The 7,049-nt window shown below is 37.6% G+C and overlaps 1 long non-coding RNA gene across 1 annotated transcript; it reads right to left on the reverse strand.

Moving 5' to 3' along the window:
• Nucleotides 1-2,103: 2,103 nt before the first annotated feature.
• LOC147224200 (uncharacterized) lies at nt 2,104-2,953 on the reverse strand. Its single transcript, XR_015107480.1, has 2 exons — nt 2,549-2,953; nt 2,104-2,464 (listed from the first exon to the last, which is right to left on the reverse strand). It is a non-coding gene; the product is annotated as an uncharacterized LOC147224200 (long non-coding RNA).
• Between the last annotated feature and the right edge of the window lie 4,096 nt (nt 2,954-7,049).

Raw genomic sequence — 7,049 nt, forward strand, 5'->3', positions numbered from 1 at the left:
TCCTTATCGGTCTTCAGTTTTAAAAGTCTCTGTCTCAGTGGAAATCACTGCCAGTGAAGACAGTCGTCCTTGATCGGTCCTGTTGGGGATTGTATGTTTTGAGTCTTTTCAGTGCTGAGAATGAGCAGAGTGACCACTGGCCGGAGAACTTTGTCGCCTCAGGAACAATTCGAATAAGCTCCTTCTGGGCCAAAAAGTTGATAAGCTGCCCAGGAGATTTACATTCATCCCTCACCGTTCGTGAGCTGTACAGCCTAATGAGATCGGGAAAAAAAAATAACTGGATGGCTGCACTTGACTGACTAACTGTTTACTGTAGCTTGCTATTGCTAATTCTATTATTCTAGTAAGAAAGATCAGCAGTACCCACTACCATGAGGCACCGTCACTGCGTGCCTCACTTAATGTCTCTTTGCAGTCGTTTTATGATGGGTCGGCGCAAGAAACACGTAACAGTTGTTGACGAAAAATATTATACACATCAGCTAAACTGTGGAAATTTAATTCATATATTAAAAGTGTTTTTTTTAATAGTGACATACACAGAGACAGCAATACGGTCTCCGTGCATTGCATGCCAGCACAGTTGGCGGTATCATTGTGCAATCCATAGTGGGCTCAGCTGGTTGCCGTGTCACCGCACATCTCTTCTTCATAATTGAACGGTAAATGTAAATTTTTTTTCAGCTATTTAAAAAAAAAAAAACTAAAAATGGTGAAGTTAAGTGGAAAATAACTTTATAGTACAAATCACTGAATAAATACAACCATTTAATTTACTTTTTCATTTTACATTTTTTTCGGCTGAAAAAATACACTGCATCAGTGTGCCGCCCCAAATTATATTCTATAAAAATAATCAGATTCTATTTTGTGTAATAACTACAGTTATCTTTTTATATAATTAATCATTTCTACAGTACAACATATCTTCATGTGTGGTTTTTCAGGTGTGATCAATTTGGTAAAATGATAGTGTCACTCTGGTCCAAAAAATGGACTTCATGAAGAAGAAAGATGAGTGCTTGATGAAGTTGTGAACGTGCTGACGTGTCTTATACGTCACATAAAAAAGGCCAGAGGGAATAAATAAATCATTGTAAATGAATAAATGAGAGTTTCATTTGACTGATGGTTGACCGAGAAAGGGACAAGAGAAATTCTCAGTTGCCGGGGGGGATGGGAGAGCTTTCCGTCATTTCTGATGGATTCTGCCCATTTTGGCAGCTGTTTGTCACGAGGTTCAAACAGGCCTTTTTCTGCTGAGCGACACTTTTCTTCGCAACAACCTTTATCGGCGTGACAAGGGTGTTCTCTTACTCACAGATGGACGCAAGTGTCTAATTATAAGATTAGCCAAAAAAAAAACAACAAAGTATCGTGAAGGATATACTAGAAATGACCTCTGCTTGCTTTTTCTTCACAAAAAGAGAGACTGTTGTCTCTTCTTACACAGTATGTCAGTATTACTTTTTCAGCAAAGGTCAACTTTTTGTCAGACTTGCCCGACTACTTTCAAGACTTAATAATCTCTGGATTTAAGCCCATTCATCATGGTGTCTGCGGGAATTGGACGTTGAGGACAGAAATCAATATGTGTCCTTTTCTTCCCTCGCCTTCGGTTCAACAAAAAAAAGAGAATCCTAATTACAGAAGATTTCTCAATTTTTTTTTGTAACCTTTTTTTTTTTTATTTTAAAAGCATTGCGAGGCGTTTCAGAATTCAAGACGTTCCCTGTGAGCAGACGGTCGTCTTGGTTCACATAGTGTTGGGTATCGAAGAGTCACCTTATATATTTTTTATATACATATATAAATATATGGTCTAAGTTCTTGTGTTTGGGTTTTAGTGACATTATATTGATGTCCCGCCCCGGTGTTTATTAATTAAGCACACTGTTAACAAATGTTCACGCGCCCTGACCAACATTTCTTTTTCCATCACTTTGTCAAATGACTTTTTGGCTAATGATGTCGAGACCCCCTGTCCACAGTTGCTTACGGTTTTCTGGAAGCTATTTGTTGTTGCTGTGACTGTTATGGATTCTTTTTCATAAATTATAGACTCTCTGCTGACAAACTGGCGAATGGGAGACTGAACCCTAATTTGTCACCACAGTAGATCAGCTGGCCGCTGCCACTGTGTCCAGACCGGAGCTTTTATTAGCATTACAACACTATGTAGTCATCAATCTGGCTTGGGTCTTTTGGTACACAGCAGTGCCTCCATTAGAATACTAATGTCAAAAGAAAAAAACAAATATATAATTGATAGCAACTTATTGAGTTTCTCCAATTTGCAGATGATGTGGTTCTGTTTCTCTTCGTCAGATCATGATCTCCAGTTCTCACTTGAGCGGTTCGGAGACGGAAGTGAAGGCAAAAGTCCGTCAAGGCGGAGGATCCTCTGAGTGCCGGGGATGAAACCGGGGCCAAAATAGACGAGTTCAAATATCCCGAAGTCCTGTTCATGAATGAGGGGAGAATGGAGATCAGCGGTGTTGCGGCAACGAAGGAGCCGAGCCAAAAGGCGGCGCTCTAGATTTACCGGTCGATTTACTTTGTCCCCGCCCTGTGGTCACGACCGTGGGTAGTGACTCAAAGAATGAGATCATGAATACAAGCAGTTTCCTCCCTTAGGGATGAGGTGAGAAGCTCGGCCATCCGGGAGGGGCTCATCGAAGAGCCGGATGGAGCCAGATGAGGTGGCTCGGGCATCTGCAGGGATCGTGTCTCGCCTCAGGAGTCCACAGGAGAAGCTGGAAGACATGCCCTTTATCTCCAAAACATCTAACATGTGTTTTCTGTCCCATACACTCATCCCAGATCCTATCCATTCACCATTGTAAATGTACAAGCTATGGTCAAAACAAAAAGTTAAACCCCAATACCATAATTATTATGTATATAATAATACATATAACAATATATATAAAAATATATAATAATTATATAATAAAATATAATAATATATAACAATTATTATATAACTAAGTGAAATAAATGTTTAATTCCCGTTCGCTAGTAAATGTAAGAAACATTTGCGTTCCTTTTTTTTCTTCACCAAATGAATACTGAATAACTTCAGAGCTGCTGCTGCGGCTGGAGAACCCCAGCGCCTGATCTAAACTTCATCACTGTGGGAATCCAAAAACTTTATCGCAGCTTCATTATTTATCATCCCTCCAAATAAATTCCGAGTGAGAACATGTGGGTGTCAACATCGGGGGAGTAAACACGCCAGGAAGTGGGTCAGAGGACGTAATGGCAACAGCGAGTTCTCAACAAAATATTGGGCAGAAATAGTTTCTAACCCTTCTAACTCCAAACACCTTCGGCAGGATGTTTACGTCCCCAAGGACGCCTCCTGGGGATGCTAGGGAGGGACTTTTCATGTTTTTTGGTAGCTTTTTTTCCGGTAGACCCAATTAAAATTTTCGGGAAGCTGTCTCTCAGTTGGTAGAACGGGTGTCTCTCCCTTCGGAGGGTTAGCGGTTCGATTCCCGTCTCGCCTGTCGAAGAGTCCTGGGCAAGAATCCCACGTTTGCTCCTGTTGGTCTGGTTAGCATCTTGCACGGCAACTCCGCTGCTATCAGTGTGCAAGAGGATAAACGTTATCTAATGTAAAGTGCTTTGAAACTGCAAGGTGTGAAAGGACTTGATAAGTGGGGACCACTTACTGTTTTGGCAGGAAAGGGAGATTTCCCTCTGCCCCCTTGCGGTCAGTCTAAAATGTCTAAAATGCAGTCTGTCACTCTATTTATATTGTTGTTTAGTGTTGTTTAGTTATTTAGTTGTTTATTTTTCACCCTGACTGTTCCTTTATGTTGTCCATTATTATCCCTGATGTTGCTGTTATTCCTGTTCCTGTTGTTGTTGTTGTAGTAGTAGTAGTAGTAGTAGTAGTAGTAGTAGTAATAGTAGTAGTTGTTGTTGTTGTTGTTGTTGTTGTTGCTGTCTATTTATTCATGGATGTCTTGCCATCTTCTGCCTCTCTATTCATATTTATTGTCATATTAATTTTAATTTTTTATTTTTTAACATTATAACTGTTCCACTGCTTTGACAAAGCAATTTCGCCTAAGGGGATCAATAAAGTTTATCTTATCTTATCTTATCTTATCTTATCTTATAAGAATAAGAACAACTTTATTTATCCCGAAAGAAATTGTTGTGCCAGATTTTCAAGTAAAACATAATAATATAACAATAATAAATAATAGTAGGAAATTGTATAAACAGCAAAAAAAAAAAAAAATCTTATCATGATTGAAACTTGAACCTTGAAACTTTATTATCTTATCTTATCTTATCTTATCTTATCTTCCCCCTGGTTTAAAAACATTAACGCACGCTGTGTTTTGTTCCTGGTTTAAACTGATGGGAGGCATATCATCTGTGCATAGCCAATTCTACAGCACAATATCTTTTTATTATCTTCGTTATTATCATCATTCATGCTCATTTCTTTCTTTCTACAGTTTTTTGGAATAAAAAAATAAATGTTGGATTGACAGGAAGCCTGAGGTTTTGGAGTGGTTTTGATTGCTTCCAGACCAATATGGAGCATTAGCACCATTAGCACTCGGTTTCCCCTAATTGCTATGTACCGAAAAATCTGTTACCAAAGATAAGCTCAAAAGGCCATGGCCATCTTGGCTGCACGGCATGCACTGTCCGAATTCTTCCAAGGCTGCAGAACCGGCAGATGGAGGGCAACGAAGATGAAACTAATATCAACAGACTAACTTGTTCAGAGTTAGAGTGGCAGTTTTTCCTAATATCTTTAGATGACACCCCGTTTAAATGTCTCATTTTAAGAAAGCAAATTTACTTAACCGTATACATTATTAGCAAAGGAAAGATTAAATTTCTCTGACGAGAAGAGGGCAGAAATGTCACGTTTATTTACTGACGGTCAAAGGAGAGCAGGTTCTATTGGGGCAAATGAGAAATACTGATGGTTAAATGCCGAGTAGTGACATTACGTCGACCTCTTTAACAATTGAAAATAGCACAGTTTTGATACATATTTCCACTTGCCATGTTTTTTTTGTTTTTTTTTTTATAGCTTAAAAAAAGGAACGATCTTTGAAGCACAACAAATTCTTCTTTCCATGCCAGAACAATTAGTTGGGGCCAAATTTAGGGACTTTATTTACTGCACAGCAGTCAGCTCTTCCCCTCCTTGACAATCCTTCCCGCCCTCTGCAGGACGAGCTGTGGCTGAAGGGCAGCTCATCCAACCGGCGGCTCATCCTTCCTCGCTGCAGAGGGCGACGCTTCAAATGCTCCTTTGTGCCCACGGACATCAGACTGTACAACAACAGTCTGGACGGCGCGCAACTCTGACGGGCTGGCGGTGCATCGGTGCTGCCACTAAACTCACTACCTCGCTCATTCACATGTTATGTCCTCATTCTGTTATTTATTTCATTATTGTTGTAGTTGTCCTTTTAATTGTTGATTTATATTTATATTTATATTTATATTTATATTTATATTTATATTTATATTTATATTTAGCAGTGCTGCAGTGCTGCAGTGACAAAGGAATTTCCCCTATAGGATCAATAAAGGACTCTTATCTTATCTTATCTTATCTTATCTTATCTTATCTTATCTTATCTTAAGATAAATGCATAAGAGTATGAAAAAATATGTAGCGGTCATGAAATATTGCACAGTTATGAACATATATACAGATAAATTATTACAGTTTAAACTATTACAATTCACAGTAAATAGGTGAGTTTTTTTATCTTATCTTATCTTATCTTATCTTATCTTATCTTATCTTATCTTAATTTACCATTTTTATAATCTATCTTTTTTTATCTTTGTTGCCACTCTGTTGTCCATTTTTATCCTTGTGGCATTTCATTCTCATTCTGATTATTCATTTTTATCCCTGCTGTTCTCATTGTGTTTTCTATTTTTATCCTTTCTTTTTACTTTGTCAGTATTATTGTCTCTTTTATTTATAATTATATTCATATTTATTATTATTGTTGTGCTGCTGTGACATAAGAATTGCCGCTATGGGGATCAATCAAGTATGATTATCTTATCTTATCTTATCTTATCTTATCTTATCTTATCTTATCTTATCTTATCTTATGTCTTTGGGGGTTTCCTTTGCCAAACTTGTGAGTGAGAGTGGATGGTTGGATGGTTTGCCTTTCCCCTCCCCAAGGACCCCTAGTGCAGGATAAGTGGTCTGAATAATTTAAAATGTTTTGGGGATCAATAATATCAAGTCTATCACTGAAATGATGTTGACTCTTATTATTATATTTTTCTTAATTACATGTGATCGTGGGATTGTGAGAAACGTCTTCTCGATCCCTCTGTATATTTTAGATCAGATTAGATTCAACTTTATTGTCCTCACACATGTAAGGATACAGAGTAACACAATGCAATTAGCATTTAATTGGAAGTGTGAAAAGCAGAAGTGGATATGTAAAGAATTATTTACAGATAAATGCAGTATTAAAGAATAAATGCTTTTTTTTTTACAACTAATGCAAGTAGAGGTGGATAAGATATGAGTAGAATATGTACAGCTGGTGCAACTATAGTGGATAATTGTGATGTGCAGATTATGTACAAATAATAAGTGATTAGTATGATTAACAGATGGCAATATGCAGATGGAAGTATAAATATACAGATGTTTTATACAGTAACTAGTACAGTACATGTAGAGAAATTGATAATAAAACATGTAGAGAAATTGATAATAAAGCTGACTTTGACTAAAACGCATAGAAACCAAGTAAAGGTCAACAATGGCGGTTCATAAATGATATTTCTGGATTCTGACAGTCTACTAGGTTTCCCTCCGGGTTCCTACCGCAGTCCTAAAAACATGGAACTTCCAATTTAAATACACGAATGAACATCTTAGTTATTGATCCGATTAAAGAAGTTCTCTGAAAAAAAAAAAAAAAAAAGATATTTTGGATCTTGGGAAGAGAGGAGATGATAAATTCTTATTATCAGAGATAATCACCTGCTGCCGGGTTTTATTTATTTTGCTCGGA

This window comes from Fistularia commersonii, chromosome 18 (assembly GCF_037954325.1).
Source record: "Fistularia commersonii isolate RoL2024-O1a breed Wild chromosome 18, RoL_Fcom_v1.0, whole genome shotgun sequence".
NCBI lineage: Eukaryota > Metazoa > Chordata > Actinopteri > Syngnathiformes > Fistulariidae > Fistularia > Fistularia commersonii.